At 35.0% G+C, this 20,917-nt stretch overlaps 1 long non-coding RNA gene across 2 annotated transcripts in view; it reads left to right on the top strand.

Annotated features, from left to right (window-relative positions):
• LOC118257337 (uncharacterized) overlaps positions 1-20,058 on the top strand; it is a 24,274-nt gene extending 4,216 nt beyond the window's left edge. The window contains exons 1-5 of one of the 2 annotated variants that reach the window (XR_004781527.2): positions 615-642; positions 16,728-16,828; positions 18,628-18,701; positions 18,789-18,902; positions 19,117-20,058. This is a non-coding gene — a long non-coding RNA (uncharacterized LOC118257337). Of the gene's footprint in view, positions 1-614; positions 643-16,727; positions 16,829-18,627; positions 18,702-18,788; positions 18,903-19,116 lie in introns of those variants that run through there. The other variant, XR_004781526.2, reaches the window with a different exon arrangement.
• The last annotated feature ends 859 nt before the right edge of the window (positions 20,059-20,917 follow it).

Here is a 20,917-nt window from a genome sequence, read left to right as displayed (position 1 = left end):
GACCCAGTGCTATTATTTTGTGTTGAAATCAGCAGTATGTATGGAAGTAAAGACATCTATGGTAGTGACTATTAAGAAGATCGGGCTCTAATATTGTATTCATACTGATAAATTAAGGAACTTGGAGGCTCTGAAATACAGAAAGCCATACTGTTACATTGGTAGAACAGTTCCAATCATAGTTTTGTCCTGTGTCAGATAGCATCCTTCAGCACAACTTCTGTTTTAGGATAAGATACTAGGTAAGATACTGATTTTTAAAGAGTGAGAGAATGATTTTTAAAGGGTAAAATAATAACATATCTGTGTGCTGTTCCATGCCAGAGGGCCTCAGAGTCACAATGGCATGTACATCCTGGTACACACAAGAGTCATGGTACACACAGAGTCACATGGCATGTACATCCTGGTACATGCCATTTATTGAGTTAGTTCTTAATTTTGAAAATTTATATCATCTGTTAGATTTTGCAGCTTCTTAGTATACGGAAATGTTTATTGAGACTGTCAATAAAAGAAGTCAAGCACTTCTTTCATTTGATTCTTTTTGTCCTAGAGAAGATATCCAAAGAAGGTCAATTGAATTGAGTCCAAAAAGTGCTTATTTCTCTCCTCGTTATTGATGTCAGCAGCTGGAATTAGGTAATGTGATTCTTGCTCCTCATTTACACAACTCATTTAAATTTCTGTTCTCTGTGGCAAGAGAAAAGCAGAGTGAAGCATTCTTGTCTAGCTTCAACATTTATCATGATGGGATAAGCTACCCTGCTGAGGTTCTTCTCTCCATTGACTGTCAATCTAGACCAGTAAATTAATCAAGATGGTTAAAGTTAATGGAGATCCTGATCAATATGCCTGAGGCTCTCATCCTGTGCTCAGGATGTGGCGTTAACTTCTTCCAAGGGAAGAGATGAGACTCCACAGAGGAGTCTTAGTACTCCAGGTTTTGCACAAATTATCACTTTGAGCACATCCACTTAATTAAGATAGTCAGAATTTGCTAACAGCCTGTTGTGATAATCTGATCTGACCTGTTTAACAGAAGACATGAGGTTCTTCTGAATTCCTACCTGCTTCAAGCCTGATAGCTGCATTAAGAAAACCAGTACATTTGGAGTTACCTATGTTGTATATTACAAGCATATTAGTGAGCTTTGTCTCAATGGTTAATTACCACTGCTGTTAAAAAGTGTGTTTTATTTCAAGACTCCCTCTTGTCAGCCTTTCACTTTCATACAGTATTTGAACACTAGACTGAAAATCCCTCTGCTATCCATGTCCTCATTAAATCTTTAACAATAACAAAAATTTTCCAATCTTAATTTTGCTAGTGTTTCTTTCATCTCTGGTGCATATCTATCCAATGCAATAACACATTCCTCAGGTGTAGGAATCTGAATTCAGAATTGTAGTAATAGTTGTACTTGAGGTACTATGATCCCCTTACACCTATTTCATATTTCTCTGCTTATAAATCCAAGAATAACTTCAGGTCTTGTTAGTCATAGAATAATAGCTCAAGCTTAATGGGAGATTTATTTTTTTTTCCTATGATAGTCCTTTTCTAGGTAGCAGTGGCTGAAATAGACCCTCATCTTTAAAATGTGGCCTGAGCTTTTTCATTTCAAAATACATTTTTATGCTTCTCAAACAATGCAGATGCCTTTTTCGATTAATTGTATTGACATTTACCATTCTGCTATTTTTGCTTTTGTCACCTATAAATTTCATTAGCAATTGTTTAACACTTTCTTGCAAATTATTAAAATGTTTAGTGCTATAGTGTAGAGAGCCAATTTCTGTGCAATCTAATTTAAAAACTTCTTAATGATGAATGGCCATTAAACCTGCATTTAACTGTGGAAGAACCTTTTCATTTTTTCACAAAACTTGCAACGTTTTGAAACACTGCAACTTCAAAAACCTTCACCCTATATAGAATAGGAAATAAGAAATTAATGCTAACAAAACAATGCTAGCATAGGAATCTTTCTTTTCTTCATTTGATATGCTAATTTTATCTGTAATTTAACATATGAAAGACAGATATGAGTAACAAAAGTGTAAGGTATACTTACTTTCAAAACATTTGTTGGTTAAGTCATCTCATATTGTGTGCATGGTTTAGGCTGCTTGGATCTCAGAGTAACTTCTCTACAGTATCTTCCACAGTAAATATAGAGTAAAATTATGTGGAAGTTGAAGAACAACCACTTCAACATATATATGTTCCTAATGGGGGCAAGAGTCATGACAACCATGCAAACACATCTTAAGTAGAAATAGTCCAAAAATATTTTTCAACGTATATAAAGGCACTGTCACTAAATATATTGTTTTGGTAAAAATACTAGCACTTGCTTTACTTTGCTGCATTTTCCACACAATTAAGCTGAATTTTATGCATACAGTAGTATAGGAAAGCTAAAATTTATTATTATTATTATTGTCATTATTGTTGTTGTTCTTATCGAGCAGGTAGATACAACTCTGAATGTATACGTAGAAAGTTGATGTACAGAGGGTTTTCTCTTTTTTCCTTTTTTTTTTATTTGTTTGTTCGCTTGCTTTCACTTTTACAGAATTACAGTTAACAGAGTGAAGATGCACTTCAAACTTTAGAGATAGTCCTAACCATAAAACTTGGTAGAATAGCTATAGTGTTATTGATCCATTTACTTACTGCTGCTGATAGAAACTTGTGTGTGTTTTGAATTCAAAATCTGACCCCTTGCCTCATTCCTCAGATGATTTCTCACTGCTCTCATCCTCTCTAAATATCTAGACATAGTATACAGTGTATACCAGTTCTTGTACAATATGCACATTCCACTTAAATGGACATTGCATTTCTATAACTGTATTCAGAAACAAATTTATCTTTTGGGGAGTTTTATTTGATGCCCAGTTTGATCTAGCTATTCTGTATGAACCATTAAAAAAAAAAAAAAAAAAAGAATAATTTTAGTGTTTATAACATAATTCTCCAAGAATGCAAACAAAACAACACAGACAACAGGTCCCATATACAGAACATTAAAAAACATAACAACTTACTAGAAGCTCACATAAATCATTCATTTGGAACCTCCTAGCGATTTTCACAGTATAAATACCACAGTTTTAGTCTAAACTTAAAGTAACTAAGCAATGTCAGTGATGTCAAACTTGACTACAAAAGATTGCTTTCTCATGGAAAAAATAATTATTCACATTTACTATCTCCCTTCTCAAAAGAGGAAGGAAAAAAAAATAAAAACACCTCAAAACAAAAATCTTGTGAGAAGTCTGAGGCAGAAAGCCAAAGACAGGATTCAAAATTAGAATTAGTTAAAATGAGATAGATTGGATTTTTGCAAGTAGAAACTTAGCAGTATGTTAAGTCACCCTACAGGCAAGTGTCTTTTTTTTTTTTTTTTTCCCCCTAGATATAGAAAAGAAATAAGGAAAGAAATTATGGTTTTGTGGGTTGAATATTGACCTGGTTTTGGTTCCTGTTCTGCTTCCAGTCACACTTTGAAGAAATCAATAAGGGTCAAACCACATTTGATGTTAATGCAGCACAGTCAATAAAATCATGCTGCTTTAATCCTTCTGAAAATCCAGTTGGTAATATTTCTATGCCTCAGTTCCTTACTTGTGACATTACAGCTAATACTATTTCCTTTCTCCTGCCCTTTTTCGGTTTTGCCTATTTACACAAAAAACCCCGTGTATACTTCATTGTCTTAACGTATGCCTGTTAACACAGCATGAGTGCTGGGCACACTTGTGTCCACACAGTAAAGTGAATGAATGCACTTAAGGACACCGGAGAGGTTATAATCCAGTTTCTAGTGTGCACAAAAGCTTTTGCTTCTGTACTTTTGCTGTTGTTGGCAGTACTTAGGTAGCACATATCTAGGAGTACATTACAACCTCACCATCAACTGTGCAGATATAGCCTGAATCTGGAAAGGCATAGAATTTTTATAGATTTTGTAGTTATTTTCTTTCCATGATCTGGGTTGGGCAGCCAGCTGAGCCATACAGTCATGATTTGCAATTCTAGGGGTGGTCTGAGGTACCTTCCTCCCCCCTAGCTTCTACAGAGGTTTTTGGATAACCACTGTGCAGTTCTGGACCTATGTTTCTCCATTTATATCATAATTCAGGATCCAAAGATTTCATTGTTGCTTTTCTTTACATAAGTAAGGACTGGCAATAACAACAACAACAACAAAATGATACAGATACATTTCCAACTGTTGTAAGTGTATTAATGGTAGAAACAAGCCCTGAAATTGTTAGACCTTGCCTTAATGTAATAGACTAACATCTGCAAAGCATCCCATAGGAGGGAATGGGATGTTCACTCCTGCTACTGGTTTTAAGATGTCAGTTTTAAGATTATTGCCTATAAAATCCCACTGGATTTACATCTGTAAGGACTGTTGCTGTACGCTTTATATATAAGGTCAATAGTGTGAAATTTTGACCCTCTCTTTATATTTCTAGTTTCTGTGGAGAACAGTCTCCACACAATATGTATGTTTTGTTTGTGTGTTTGTTTGTTTTGCCTGTGGCTAGAGAGTGGATATACAAAGCCAACGGAAATGAGATGGAGAGTTTTATTAGGAGAGGTTCAATAATGTATCCCACTTCCAGAAGAAAAATATCTCTCACTAGGCAGAAATGATGAAGAATAAAGATATACAAAGGTATTGAAAGAGTTTATATAGGATCTAAGTAATTTTTCTTAGCTAAAATTCCTTACAGTTCTTGTAAATTTTTAAAAACTTCTTTCTACAAATCAAATTACATTGGATTACACCTAGAAAATTCTCTTTTTCTGAAAACTAAAATTTTCATAGTATGTGGTCTGTGACCTCTTAGTTGGCTGTGGGTTTTTGTTTGTTTGTTTGTTGGTTGGTTGGTTGTGTGTTGTGTTTTTTTTTTCCCTAATTTTTACTTTTGCTTTTAATACAATGTTTTAATGCTTTAGAAGTTCCTCACCTAGAGAAGGAGAAGTGATACTTAAACTTAGCCTTCTAAACCAGTGACAAATGAACATGTGGAGAAAAGCAGATCACTGTTCATCAGAAAAACTGTAGAGTGCACCACAACACACCAGTCAGCTGTGCCATTAATTTTGACATTCCTTTGCAAATTAGCCGGGCTTTGTGAGTACAGGTCTACTTTTACAGCACAGGGGGTTTTCAGCTCTTGGAATCTGGCAGGGGTTCAAGATCAAAGTGTTGCTTTGAACCCACTTGTTAGACATGTGAAATAAACACAATTCACCTTGCAATAAAAAATAAAAATCAACGGGGTGGGTGGGGGGGGGGGAAGAACATTTTAAAAAAAACACAATACTTACACATTGGTTACAAAATGTGCAAGCAATACTTACTATTGCCACAAAATTTGTGAAAGAAGAAACATAATTAAAATGTTATAAACATGATCTACAAATAAAATTCTTCTACAAACAGGGAGATGTTTTGTTTTTGCTGCTGTTGTTTTCATGATCACAGTTGTAGACAATGCTTTAAAGCACTGAGAGCATCCTGATGTTGCCATAAAAAGTTCCCTGGCTAATTATTTGCCAGTACAACTGTTCACTTCCTGTGGTGGATTTATGCTAAATCCTGTTATTAGTCTTGCTCTGCAATTGCCATTGTCTGTGACTGGAAGCAAGGCTCAAAGGCTACAGTCAGCCTTTTATTACAAAACATGTGAATGGAGGTTTGACCCAATGTTTGACCACTTCCCCTTTCGGTTTTATGTAAGCTGCTGAGCCTTTCCCTATAAATCACTATGTTGAAATGAACTTTTACTCTTTTTCTTCCCCTCTTGCAACCCTCTAGGGACTGTTTTTGTTTTTTTTTTTCAATAAGACATCTACTTTTAAAAAAACAAAACAAAAAAAAATCTTTTCAGAACCCTTTAATTGCAAACTTATCACCAAGGACTCCTATGTTATGGAAAAAAATAAACTACATGCCTAACATCTTGAGAAAAGTACAATTGGTGCAATTGTTGAATTTTTGTGTTTTACAAATAAACAAATATCATCCCCTCCTCTCATTACAATTATACTTTGTTTTAAGCATAATTAAAAATAAATACAGTTTCCTAACAGACAGAACTTTAAACCAGTTATTGTATGAATGAAAGACGTCTCATATATAAACTGACCATGCATTCCTCTGAAGTATTTTATACTTTATGTACTCAGCCAAAATTTGGGATGCTTTTTTTTTTTTTATTGGACAATAAAAACTAGCTAATGCAAACATATAGAGACACAGGGATTAAAGCTATCTGTAATGCTGAAATATTTCTGGCAGCCTTAGTCACTCCAGATGAAAGACTGAGTCCTGCAGTCGGTGAGTAGACTAAAATTCACAGTAAAATGATACAGCTCAATACTCAGGAAAGGCGAAAGAAAATTTTGCTTAGATAATTTTGTCCAATCTAGATAACTGTTTTTGTTGGCACTTGCATCATATACATGCTATTCTTTTTGGTTTACATTTAATTTAAATTATTTAAATGAAATAAACCCTTGAAATGAAAGCTTATTATTAAGTAATTCTTCACAATCTTTTTTTTCTCTTCATACCAATATAAATTGGAATACTTGAACTTAAACTGGTGTGGCTGGGATTTCTTTTTCTCCAGATAAATTTGCTGAGATTTGACACTAACAGCCAGAAAAGTAAAACCAAATAACAAGTGAAGAGGTATCCTTAGACCATTTTTTTTCACATTTCCAAAGGAGAAAAAGAAATCATCCAGTGATACCTAAAATATTTTTGTACTGGTCTGCTAACCGGTTGCTAACAAGTACCAGTGTAATAGTTTTGGTGTTGTTTTTGTTTTTGTTGTTGTTTTGTTTGTTTTGTGTTTCTGTGTGTGTTTTTGCTTGTTTATTTTGCTTGCTGTTTTTTAGTAAAAAGAGATGGATTTCAGTTATGACTTCCCAATGGAAAACCATTAATAGCTGCCAGATACATGTCAAAACAGAAAAAGTGGTAGGTTGCAAGTGCTTCCCTCTACCTCATTCCCACCATCATGTCTAGAGAGAGACACTTATGTCTTTTAGAGAAAATGAAATTGAAGAGTAGCCAAAATAGCTTCTTTCTTTCAGATCCAAAGTCTGAAGTGACTTCTCCCTAATCATATTAAAACCATTTTGAAGATCACAGGATGGATTCATCTGCATTTGTTCACCCACATGATCTTTACATTTACCCCTAGATAGGAGTCTAGTTTGTACTCACCCTCCAAGCTCAAAATGCAGTGGGAGAAAAGAGTTCAAACCACTAAATTCATGAACATTGTTTATTAATAGTTGGCTACTACCTGGATTAACAGTTTATTTGTCATGTTAATCCATTCATGAATCCTGTTGAGGTAAATCCTGTCTTCCCTGACCCAGCTTTGAAGAGTTGGGATTTGCTCAGGAGCATGCCTTGGGGAGCTAGACAGTTTATTTTATTTTATTTTATTTTATTTTATTTTATTTTTATTTTATTTTATTTTATTTTATTTTATTTTATTTTATTTTAATTTAATTTTATTTTATTTTATTTTACTTATCTTGAGTACCAGAAAGAAGTAGTGAAAATACTGTGGCTATTGCAACTGAAATAATATCCCCACTTGTTTTGCTGTGTGCAGAAACCTGCCTCCCAGCAGAAGGAGGAGGAAGACTTTTACCTTCATAGTTTGTGATTTTTGAGCTGTTCATGTGTTAAGATCTTTATTAAAATAAATAAATACATAAAGTATTGATTGCATTTGTGTTCTTTCTAAAGCATCTTCTACAGATAACTTTTAAGTTATTTGCAAAAGAACAATGCCTAAATTAATAAATTATGTTGTGTAAACTGCCAATCTGATTTGAGGAGAATGTATCTAGGGAGAATGTATCTGAGGAGAATGTTTTACATATGACCTTTTAGAGAAAGTCACAATTTCTTCGTGTAATCTGAAGAGCCCATCATAATTTCTATAGACTGTGTTGACATCTCCTGCTAAGTGTAGAGCTGATCAGCTTTTGACTTCCTGGAAACAAGCTCCACTAACGGCTGCCCCTATTCCATCATGTTAGCAAATGTTTCTGTTTTCTGGGATTGATCCTCTACACACCAAAGACAGTGGCAACATACTCTGTTACTGTCATTGGGATTGGTGTGCTTTTGTCTGTGAGAAGTTCAGAAAGAGTATGTATCCTTTAATTACAAAATCAGAGTCATTGCAATCTGACAGTTTGGTAAATCTGACAAATTTGCTTTGCTTTACTACTGAGTCTGCAAAATTCAACATTTATTTGCATCAAGATCAGTTTGCATATTTTAGATGAAAAGGAGATGTCAATTCTTTGTGTAAAATGAAGTTTAGTTCCTAATTAACAATGTATGTTCTGTAATCATTTCAGAATTATTAAATGCAGAATGTGCTGAATTTTGGTGTGTGCAGACAGTAAAGAAAAAAAAAAAACACTTGCAAGTCAATTAACCCTACACAATTTGTAGGATTTAATTTTGTTTTGCAAGTTTAATGTGACTATTTACATGTTATTAAAAATAAAATGAGGCATGATTTAGTATAATATTATTCTGAAAGTTCTTCATCTTTTCACCAGTAACAATCTCACATATATATATATATAATAAATGTATTAAAAATCAATATTTGCCCATAGTTACTACACAGTAGGTATCCCCAAATATTTTGAAAGAAGTGTTATATAGCACCAAGTGGTAATTGTTGACAAATGGTTGTTACTTATTGAAAATTTGGAAGATGGAATTTCCAATGGGGGTATGGAATATGTATTCTTACATTTCTCATTTTCTTATGAAAGTAATGTAGACAGATATATTTATTTCTTCTTCTCTTCTCTCTCTCTTTTTTGTTTTTATTTTTAATTTCTTTGGGGGGAAAAAAAGGCACTAATGATTGTAGTTCATTTGGCAGGAGACTGATTTGGGAGGCTTGGTAATAAAAACTGACAGAAATTTCTAGTCTCTAATTTTAATCTGGCAGTTGCGAAAGATGAAAAATGATAAACATTTTCCTGTTGTAACTTGTGAGAGAAAAGGAAAAGGAATCTGCCAATAGCTACAACCATTCTAGTGATGTTCTGAAAAAGAGTGTCTATTTGAAAGATAAAGATATTTGTCATGTTGCTGATGCATCCAGCTATGAAAAAGAAAGATAAAATTTGATGGGATGTCCCACACTGTGCAGTCCTCTACATCTTGTATGAGCTACTTGTTTCCTTTAGAGGAGAGGACTATCAAGTCCTCTACAAATTACTACAAATCCAACAATTAATTTGTAAAGTGAAAAAGGCAATATCTGGGCACTGCTTAGGCAAGGTTTCATGCAATGCCATTGGGAACTGTTCTTGAACACAGTGGCATGCCCCTGTGCTTTGGGGGACCTACATGAAAACTGAAGCCAAAATATCTAAGTTAGCACTGGAGATGGAACTGATTTGCTGCTGAAATTAATCAGTAAAGTTTTTTTTCCTCAGAACAAACCAGATGCCAGAGATAGCAAAGCAAAACGTACTCTACAAGATACATCTTTCCTTTCAGAAAGAGATGTGTGACTTATATTCTTACTAAGGAAAAGCAAGACAAAATTAGTGAGCAAGGAAATTAATAAAGTATTTTGCATCAGTAAGGAAGAATCAAGTCAGGTCCAGCTGATTTAAATGTGACACTTCAGAATGGCTAAAGTTATTTCTTGGACTGGACAAAATTAGTATGAGTGGGAACGGAATATCACAGTAAAAAGACTAAGAACTGAAAAAAAAATGGGTTAGAGCATTTATACTTTTTTATGGGAATCCTGTGAAAACAAAATAAAATATAAAAACCATACTGTTAATATATTAGCAGTATTTGGAAATAATATATTTCCCAACAAGTTACTTGCTGTTATTGGTAGTAGTATTTCCATTCATGAGATGACTTGCATTATATTTGCATTATATCCATGTGATAGGCTGCATCCCAAAAATCCTTGCAACCAACTTCTTGGCATGGTTTCTTGTCTTCTGTGATGTCACAGGTGCAAATAATCACAGGCCTGCATCTCTTCATTCTTTTCTTTTGAGTTTTGAGATTCATGTTATGTGTATTCCAGGTTGATGGATTTTAGGCTGAATTTAGATTAGTGAAGTGTAGACATCTTCATCTTGACAGCTAGAAGGCTTGGACTCCCTGTCAGGTCAACAAAGAAAAATAGACAATTCTAGGATGTGATTCATCTCATCCCAGAGCAGATATCTAAAATAAGTCATATGAATCAAGTCTTAAGACTTCTTGTTTCCTTCGTCTTGCTATAATGGGAGCCTGGAGCAGCTAGTTCAGATATACTCATCCCAATATTTGCTTCAGTGAATGCCACTTTTAAAAAAGTGAATTTGATATAAATTTGGACAATATTTTCAAAAATGTAGAGGGTTCAATAGCCTCCACTGTTTACTGTATTCCACTGAGAAAAATGGGAAGTATTAAAAACTTCTTTGCATCATAAGATATGTTAACAGTATATATTATGAATACGCATAAGTCTGCTTGTGTTCCAAGATGTAAAAAGCCATATGACAAAGGTATAACATTGCCAGACCCCAGCTAATATACCCTGGAAAGTCTTCCTAATTTGATTCCCAAACTGTGTAATTTCTGCTAAAGAATAAAATAAATAGACTTTATATACTTGACAGTCAGAATAGGGTTCTGTAGTTTCCTTCCATTTCTATTTTGCAACAATGCTCTAATTCTCAGTAGCTCAATTAGTATACTTACATTGTTTCATAATTGATTTAATGAGGAGGATGATTTAAATGCAATATGTTGAGACAAATAATTAACTACTGTGTTTTTTTTGGAATGATGATTAATGATGCTGTCCTAGATCCAAATGCATGTTCACAATGATGCATTCATAAGGATGTGACAGGTGATAATAAATGTGTTAACATTCAGCTATTGTACTCTAGTATGATCCAAGCAGGATTTCCTCTTATTACCTAGTTTACAACAAACTTTACTACAAAGCTGAAATAAGAGAGACTGCTCCAGTGATTTGTAGGCTACTGTAATTACTGCTGTCTTGAAACCCTTAATTTTATAAATTCCATTTTCCACCAAAATGTGCTTTGAGCTAGCGTACTTTCAGAGAATTAAAAGATTTGCCCTGAAGGTTTTTAGCTGCAAGAATGGCACAATATGCATTTGTCAGGCTGAATTTAGGTGTATTTAGTGATCCTTGTCACACAACATAGATAATTACTAATACTGTACTCAGTGGAGTCTCTTCCTGTCTTCTGTCTAAAGTCACTGTTTTCAGGCTTTATATGTGAGAATTTGAATTACAAGGGAGCTAGTGTTATCCTGGTTGAATCAGTGGCTCCCACTACTCTTGTCTTGAGAAAAAAAAAACTCTTAGATTAATTTAGGGATGACACTGTGAGCCAACAAAAGTAAAATCTTCTAGGAAGTCATTGGGAATTTTCTTGTTTCAGAGCTTCATCAGTAGATCCAGGCCAGAGTTTTAAGCATATGTGTTCATTTGTATGGAAGGAGATGGGATATGAGGATGGTTGTGCCTGCAAAGGAAACAGAAAGTATGGAGAGGAAATATATAGAAACATCTATGTAATGTTCAGTTGTTGTAGACACAAGGATGACTCAGTTCTTTGGTAATGACATTCATTAATAAAATGTGAGGTTTGTGGATCTGCAAACTGTTGATAATTTTTCTTTGAATACAAAAAAGGTCAGCGCAAAACTATTTTATTGAATTAGTATGTAATGCTTTTTCAGGCTCTGTATAGGTTTGATTTTCACAATAAAATTCACTCTTCTTTTCCATATATAAACACATCTACACACTGTTGAATTATATATACACACACAAATTTTGCGCATATCTGGGGGGCAGATGCAGGGCCCAGCTTTTTAAAAGACACAGAATATCCATGTGACTGCAGTTGAATTGTACAATAATGCCTATATACTTTTAAGACTTGCACCATAGCCAAAACATGTCTGCTTGCATTCCTCATTTCACTTAAGTGGCTTTTCTTATGAAAAGGTTTTGTTTGTATTCATGCAGTTCGTAAAAAAATGAGCTGCATGCCAAAAAAAAAAAAAAAGAAGCATCTAAAAAGCAGGGGAAAAGGTCCTGAAATGACCACTGCCACCTGTTTTAGTTCAGATATTAAACTAATGTTTAAAATACTTAACAAGCCTCTAGAATTTAACACTGCCAGTTCACAGCTCAGAAGCTCATGATTGTGACGGAAACTCCCTTTGTGCAAGCAAGGGAACTCCAGGAAAGTAACTGCATAGAGTAACCATTTAAAAAACAAACATGCAAAAGTGACATTTTGCGTTTTCATTTGTGAATTATGTAGAGTGAAACTGAAGCAATGTCATCTGCTAGAATTTACTGAGCTTATTTACTTGTTACTGTAAAATTTGTTGTAGTTCTTGCTGGATTTCCTCAGGACTGTCAAATTCAAATATACTGGAGAAGTGCAAATGCAGTCATAAGTAATTTTAGCTTGCTAAAGATATTTTAAAGCAACTTTAGTCAGTTGATATTATTTTTTTCCATAACACTAAACGTGCTGCTTTCAGTTTAGCTATGTTAACTTCTTGCATTCCTCCTCTGAAATCTCACATACACGTCACAATCACTGTAAATGTTTTCACATTGAAATTGAAGATGTAAATGAAGTGCTGCAGTTGCTGTCTGGTTTTAGTTACAATGTCTGTTTGTTGACATCTCACATGAAGGCCTGCTGTGTCTCTGGCTCTGTCTACTTCATTTCCCCTCTAATTAGGCTTTGCCCTCAATTAAGTTAATGATGCAACTTTTCCTATAGATCATTTGCCCCTTCAATCAATTAGTAGAATATGAAGGGTGCATCCCTCTTTGGCGTTGGATTTGCTTGCCTCAGGGCAGACTGTTCAGTTAACAGAAGTACTTAGGCAAAGCAAGCTGTTTACTCTGAAATATATAACCTGACTAAATTAGCACTCAAAGGAGTCTGATCTTGAAAACAACAACAACAGCAACAAAAAACAATTATTCATATGACAGTATAGAAATAGCTACAGCAATCTGTAACACTAGCAAAAGTATGGAAACACAGTGAATATTACATGGTAAACATTTTGCTGAGTACATGCAATTATGGCCAAGGACAGAGCAAGGCTAAGTGGTGGCTCCCCACATGTTCTTTCTTCCAGATGTCATCCCTGTGTCCCGTTGCAGATTCTTGTTATCTTCCCTTTCTTGATTTCTTTGTGACCTCCTCCCTACATGAAACATCCCAATCAGCCAATCTTACATTTTTAGAAACCAGTCCATAATGTTGTGCACTACCACTCATCGTTCCACTATATGCTGGGTTCCTGACTGCTTAAACAGCCCGTCAGATTTCCCACAGTTGGCCTCAGATCATCTCTGGTGTTGTTACTGTCATAAAACTGTTGCAGGCTTCTTGCTCACGCTCACTCTTTTTGGCTCACCATCCATTGCACCCCCAAATGCATCGTATCTCATGCTTTTCTGCTCCAGATTCTCATTGCTCTAGTTCCCAGAACTAAAATGTTTGTCTCTGTCTTGATTGTCTCCCCATCTGTGCTCCACCCTTTATTTCCTTGCTTTCCTACATTTCTCCTCTTTTCTTCTCCCTGCCTTATTTGCCTAAAACGCTACTGTGAAGTAATTGTACGTAGCATGCGATCATACTATATAACCATTAATACCATTTCTACCATGCCTACTGCCTCATATCTCATTTTTAAATTTCATTTTTCTTCTTGAAGAAGCAAATCAAGCCCTTTGATGTCTATATGCCATATATCAACTCTCATTTCTTCCTATTCCCAGTCTGTTTGCTTCATGGGCTTAGCTTTGGTGATAAAAGAAGCTGTGAATTTTACCTTCAGGTAACTAACAAGCATGAGCTCTCTTGAGGTGAAAACAAAGTAAAGATCAAAGCCTGTTACTATTACCACAAGGTAAACTTGCTGAGGTCAGTCCTACACCCTGGCCAGGGGCTAAACCCAGCAAGTTTACCTCATGGTAAAATGACAGAGCTTGCTCTTCACTGTGTTTTTATACAGGAATCCACTGTGCCTTTGAGTTATTTGAGATAACAAAACAACACAACACAAAACAAAACAAAACACTCTTTTTAATAGGGAAGAAAATCACTACTTCTCCCTTTCACCTTTTCTTAGCCATAGCACTTACATTGTATATGACAGCAACCTCTTTACTCGTAAAGAACTTATTTATTTATAAATAGCACTTTTTCTAAAAAGGAGTGACTCTTTTTTTTCCTAACTACTCTTACCTTCTTTTCTCAGCTGCTGACCTCCAATTTATTTAGATTCATTGTTCAGTTTAGAAGATGTAGTCTTTGGATGAAGTGATCTGTCTTGTTCTGTGCTTGTTCCTACATATTGTCTGAGAGAGTTGAGACTGTTCAGCCTGAAGTGGGGTTCAGAGGGGTCTTATCAGTGTGTATAAATACCTGAAGCGAGGGTGCAAAGAGAGTAGAGCCAGGCTCTTTTCAGTGGTGCCCAGTACCAAGACCAGAGGCAACAGGCACAAACTGGAACACAGGAGGCTCCCTCTGAACACCCAGAAACTCTCCTTTACTGTGCAGGTTGCGACTAAGCACTGAAACAGCTTGCCCAGAGAGGCTGTGGAGGCAAGAGGTTCTGGGCATGTGACTCTGCTTGAGCAGGAGGTTGGACCAGATGACCTCCAGAGGTCCCTTCCAACCTCAACTACTTTGTGATTCTGTGATTCCGTAATATTCATGCTTTTATTCATATTTACAAGTGGTCCTTAGAACAATACAGAAAAGTGGCCCTTCCTTGACAGCCTCCCTTACTTTTAGCACTAGCTGAAAATAGAATTTAAGATTGTGTTTTAGATAGAATTAATTTAAATAGAATTTAAGATGGCAACTATAAAGTATTTTTCTTTAAAAAGAACACACAATTTTCTACTTACAGTGGAAACATGGCATGCAGGCATTCCCTGGCAGAAACAGGGAACACTTTTACCTTGGGGGTGCTGAGGTCCATCTCAACCATGTATTTATAACCCTGAGGAAAATCTTCCTGAGTCTTATTTCACCCTTATGCTAGGTATCAGCAATGCATATGCAAGAGTGAAGCCCAGCAATGCAGCAGCAGAGCTGGAAGCATCCTCCACCTGCCTAACCGGCCTTAGCAGGAAACACTACCAGCTCAAAAGCATTAGGATTGCTACTGGATAGGAATATTTTTGTACTGACATACATGGTAGTCATGTTTTATGCTTGATTGTATAGCCTTAACATGAAGAAAGGACCTTAGGCTGTATTACATACCAATAAATCGAAGAAGAATTATAGAATCCACGTTATCCAACTTCCTTCGCATGTTCATACTCTCCCTGGACATACATGTGTCTGTCTTCTAAGTCCAAGCATTGTGTAAATGTGCTCAACTGACATTCTTACTTGCAAATTGTGCATATAGGTAAGTCTAAATTATTCCCATTTTACTAACAAGAGAATAGAGAACACAAAATGTAGCTTGCTTGTGGACACAGAACACATTGTTTGCAGAACAAGAATGGGCCCAGAGATCATTGTTGTATGTCTGTATGCATCCTCCATCCCCATCCAAGTGAGTAGATTTTAAAATACATTCTGTTCTACATATTAACTGACTTCAGTTTAGAAATATGAAATTGTTTTGTGTGTATGTTGTTGTTGTTGTTTTTTTTTTCCTGTGAAAAGCATTTGAAGCATACTTGAGTACCTGTACATACTCTTTTGAGTAAAGTCACATGAATGCTGATTTATCTGAACTGTTTAGTTGTATTATCTTTCCATTTGTTTCACTGCATATTTCAGTATACTCCTAAATGTATAATGTGTTTGCAAAGTTCAGTTTGATATAGCATAACATTCTTCTAGTGGTGTTATCACTTTGTTGTTTTGAATCTAATTTGCACATCATGAGACAAGAAAAGATAGACAATGTTTTACCATATTTTGAATAAACGTATAGTAAAAGGCTTTTTTCTGGATGAATAAGAAAGTGGTCATTTGCTTCTTTAATATGAATATTCAAACAAGGTCCTTTTTGTAAAGCAAAATTATCTTAAAATGGTACCAAAAATGCATGATTTGTTCCTACCATGTTTCATACTATAGCCTTACAAAGAATGACAAAGACATGTCATTCCTGCCTATGGAGGGTGGTTGGAAATAGATGATCTTTAAGGTCCCTTCGAACCAGAGCCATTCTATGATTCTATGATACTGTCATTAGCACTTATATACTGGCCTTTCTTAGTCTCAGATTTCTTAAGGGAAACTGTATAAAATGCAGGTGTGTAAAACTGGATGTCTTGAATCAGGTGTTCAAAGGGAACTAGCGAAAAACACAACTGAAAATGAGATTGGAATTATCATGCAACACGTTTGATAACCATGTCCTTAGAAACACAACATTTTAATGAATATGTATTTACCAGTTCTCCCACCAGTTGCATTAATGTGTTTTGTAAACAAGAAAGATAAGACAATCACAGAAACCTGTAAACATTTTAACACAATGAAGTAAGAATGACAAAGGATAGGATTCATGTCAGCCAAAATAATCTATCGTCTGAATTGTTGTGGTCTTTTTTAGGTTCCCTATGTCTACAAAGAAGACTGAGACATCTCCAAAGGACAGCTTATCCCTTTTTAAGACCAGTGACTAAGACTGCTGGGAAGAATTACCCACTGGAGGTATCTATTTTTCTCACTTGACTATTGAGAGCACCTATGTGACTAGATCTAGATCCTCTAGATTCTTTTTACATGACTTTCAGGAGCAGAAATTCAACTCTGATCCTGCAAACAATAAGCACACACATAACTTTAAGCACCCGGCTATCCCTAGAAATGTGAAAGACCCTCTCAGAGCTTTTACAGGCAAATATGCATGACTGATTGCAAGTGTAGAGACTAAATATCCCTTCTTCAGCATGTTATGAATGACTAGGCTTCTATACCTTTCTAGAAACTCAAACATTGCTGGGGCTTTCCACAATTACAATGTAATGTCTATCTGAAAAAAAAAGAAAAGCATATGATCCTCAGTTGCATAAACATGATCTTTTTAATTTCTAGTAGTATTTAAACCTTTGGAGTGATTGAGAATTTATGTGTGAAATAATTTGACAATTGGATTTAAAAAATTTTTTTTTTTTAATCTTACCTGTTCTGGAAGAACTTTGATAAAGTTGAATTTTCATATGTAGGCATGTGCATCTCTTAAAATAAATTTTGCTTATAGTATGAGACAGCTCTCATCAGAAAGGGTATATATGGTCATTGTGGAAACTATCAACAATAAACCTTTGCATCAGGTATATTTTGTCAAAAGACAAAACTGATCAGGAAGACTGTGAATGTTCTACCAGGTAGACTATGGTTAAATCAGATTCACTTTTGTCTTATCTCATGACCTAAAGAAATATGTGCTAGTGACACAGCACATACTTCCTAATGGAGAACATGTTATTGATTTTACTTGATGACATTTAAACCATTTCATTTTACTGGTTTTAGCTTACATCCAGAAACAAAAAATGTATGTTTTATTACAGCTATCAAATTTAGATGGTAACAAGTCTCTAATTACTGAAATTAGATGAGGAAGAATCCTGAAGTCATTAAAAAAAATCCTATCTCAGACAATTTCTCAAGAACTTAATCTTCTGAGTGTGTCTTTCCTCTTCCATAAAGGAAAAAGAAAGAATAGCAATGGGGTATTAATTAAGAAAATAAATTGGATTAAGCTTGAGAATGATGTCCAGCATGCATCTATGCCTGTATAAAAGTTTTCATATTTGGGAGGAGAAAATAAAGTGCCTTTCTTCCCTCTAAATAACAAAATTATCAGTTATTATTATACTAAATTTGAAAAAAAAAAAAAGGTGGGGGGAGGGGGAATGTGATCAGAATTTGGAAGTTTTATTGAGTTAAATCAATTCAACATTTGTGACAGGTAAGGAATGTGACAGCTGATTTTTTGTCCCAGTACAAAGGTCCTATGGTTGAAATAGCTTTCTTCTTCCTAATCTGTTCTCTCATCTGTGTGATAAGTGTAGTTTCCCATACAGATCTCTATTCTTTCTCTCAAAAATCATAAGAATCCCTTTGATTTTCCCCTTACCTTCTTATGCAAGAGGAAAGACATGTTTTCCCTGTCACCTAGAAAAGCCAGAGTTCTCTACCTGTTTTACTTCTTTCCTAACACTTCACAAAATGCTCATGAAAATAATGAGTAAACACTTTCATGTGGGACAGGGTGTTGGAAGAAAACAAGTTAGGAGTTTTTGAAAACTGAGCTATAATATATTTAAGATGAGTGTGGACTGGACAATTTTGCTTTTTTCATACTCTGTTTCTTGAAGTACAGAGACGTAAACATGCACCTATACCACGGTAAATGTAACATCCTTGCATGAGGTCAGTGGTCAGGAGAGTACTCCACTGCTGTAGACTGTAAATGGGTATGTGTGGAATTTTCCTTACTCCAGAGCCAGAGATATCTTCTGTGGTGTGTCTGGAGAGAGTGCACTGAATACCGAACACCAGGATCATTGGTGAAGAGGTCTGTTATTGTGCTTTCTATGGTCTAATGGTGTGCCATCTATCAGAAAGCCTAAAACTTCTCAGTAATATCCTCTGTCTTCCCCAGGTAGACTGTACTGAGGAAAGTGTGTTAGTAGGTGACAGAATGTATGTCACACAGTATCTAAGAAAGCCTCTGTCTAGAAGACTACAACCTAATAAAGAGTGTCTGGAAGCAATAGTAAGTACAAAAGGAGACAAAATTTGAGAACCACTTTGATGTTACTACGAGGTAATGTTTATGGCTTTTTTTATATTATTAAACATTTTCCTTTCCCACTGCATCCACATGTGTCTTGTCTGGATTTCGTTTCAGCCAGCTGTGCTGCATCTATGCGCTCTTTTTAAAAATGCACTAGAGCAACCATCTTACATCACAACTGTTTTTCTTTCAGCATCCTTCCTTTGTGGGGCTGATGTCCAAGTCCTGAACTGTCCGTGGACTCTGTGTCAGTGATTGTATACTGTCATTTGGGATGAAGGGAGCATGCTGGGAGCTAGAGCAATTTAAGAAGATCTAGTAGCCCTTCAGCTGATAATCAGCCCCTAAAACTGTCAACAAATGGAGTCAAAGAGGAATTTTAATTAAACATCATTAAAAACTCAAAGCTAAAAAAAAAAAAAAGATTTATAACATCGAAAATTCATAGTGGCACCATTTTAAATTGATATGAATGATCAGATACATCCTTCTCAACAGTTGCAAGTAGATACTAGAAAGCCATTCTCTTCCATATGTGTGAACATTAGGAAAAGATTGATTGCAACAGGGTCAAAGTCAGGAACAACTGGAACAGTATCAGTGTCCTAGGCCTCGGTGAGGTGCTTTTCCATGGCAGCACTGCTTTCTAAGATCTATGTCCCACATGACGTAATCGTTAGCCTCCACACCCTTCTAAAAAGAATGTAAGATTGTAGGTCTGCATAAGAATAATTCACATTTTTCAAGTTGTATGGCTAGCAAGCAAAAGCCAGATATAACAATTTGTTTGCAGTGTGGTCTTTGAGTTTATGAACTATATATGGGGAGATTTGAAAGAATAATTTCTATAGCTGTATCAGATAGCAAAGGCCACTTACAACGGCAAATTAGTATTTATTCACTTAGAATTAATCTATTGCCAAGTTCATTATATGCATTTTATTTAATGTTGGCTGCATATATGTATGTTAATTCTGACTTTTGCACAAGTATATTTTCTCATGAATTAGAAGATTTTTTTTTTTTTTAAGAAATTACCCAGATTCCTGTTCCACTCACAGAATTTTTGGTTGCATGTTAGAAAGACATACAGATGTTTCAATGTAATAAAAAGAGGGAGAGATAACTTTTAGTCCTTCTCGCTCTTACAAAAATAACACCAGGAAAAATGAAAAACACAGCCTTTGAGGAAATTCTATGCCAGCTTGATATCTGTATTGTCAAATAAAATAATCAGCTAAAGACTATATGGAGAATGTAATACTCTGAATATTTCATGCAGAAATTATTTAAGCATTTGCTGAAGGAAATTATTTTATTTAAGTTTATACAAAAATACTAAAGATAAGCCAATGCCAATATAAATATGGCCTTAAGTATTGTTCATTACATTTTCAGGACAGCTGAGGTATCACTTTGAGGCAAAGCATAGTTTTAGTTCAGGAAGAGTCATGATCATAACCTTTGATCTTTATTTCCTACAGTTAATACGATAATAATTCTTTTTATCTCATCATGTACATACACATTCCTAAGACTTAAAGCCAGTGGTTGTGCAAGAAGTTATTTGTAGTTTAAATTAAGTACTTGGATGATAAATCAAGAGGTTTTATACAATAGTTACTTGTGATAAATCATTTTTATGCTGTTTTGCTCTCTTCAGTATAGCACCACCTCCGGCTCATACAAGCCTATTGTAGACTACATATGAAATTTTGTCTGCTCTTTGAATAGATTGCAACTTTTTTTGGGGAAAGAAAATTTCTTGTGTGTTTGTGTGACACTAAGAACCATCAGAGTCCACCAAATAAAAATAAACAAAAAAGAAAGTAATTAATTAATTTTAAAAAACAGACTGTTTTTGGTAAAATAAACAATTTTCACTAAGCCAGAAAACTGCAGGTAGGATCAACCTCATTTAATTTTCATTTTACCTTAAAATAAATTATATCTAAAATAGGTCACCAGAATCACCAGCTAGAAACATTTGTGTG

This window comes from Cygnus atratus, chromosome 1 (assembly GCF_013377495.2).
Source record: "Cygnus atratus isolate AKBS03 ecotype Queensland, Australia chromosome 1, CAtr_DNAZoo_HiC_assembly, whole genome shotgun sequence".
Classification (NCBI taxonomy): Eukaryota; Metazoa; Chordata; class Aves; order Anseriformes; family Anatidae; genus Cygnus; species Cygnus atratus.
Note: the sequence above shows the minus strand (reverse complement) of the source record. Positions and strands in the feature narration are given on the sequence as shown.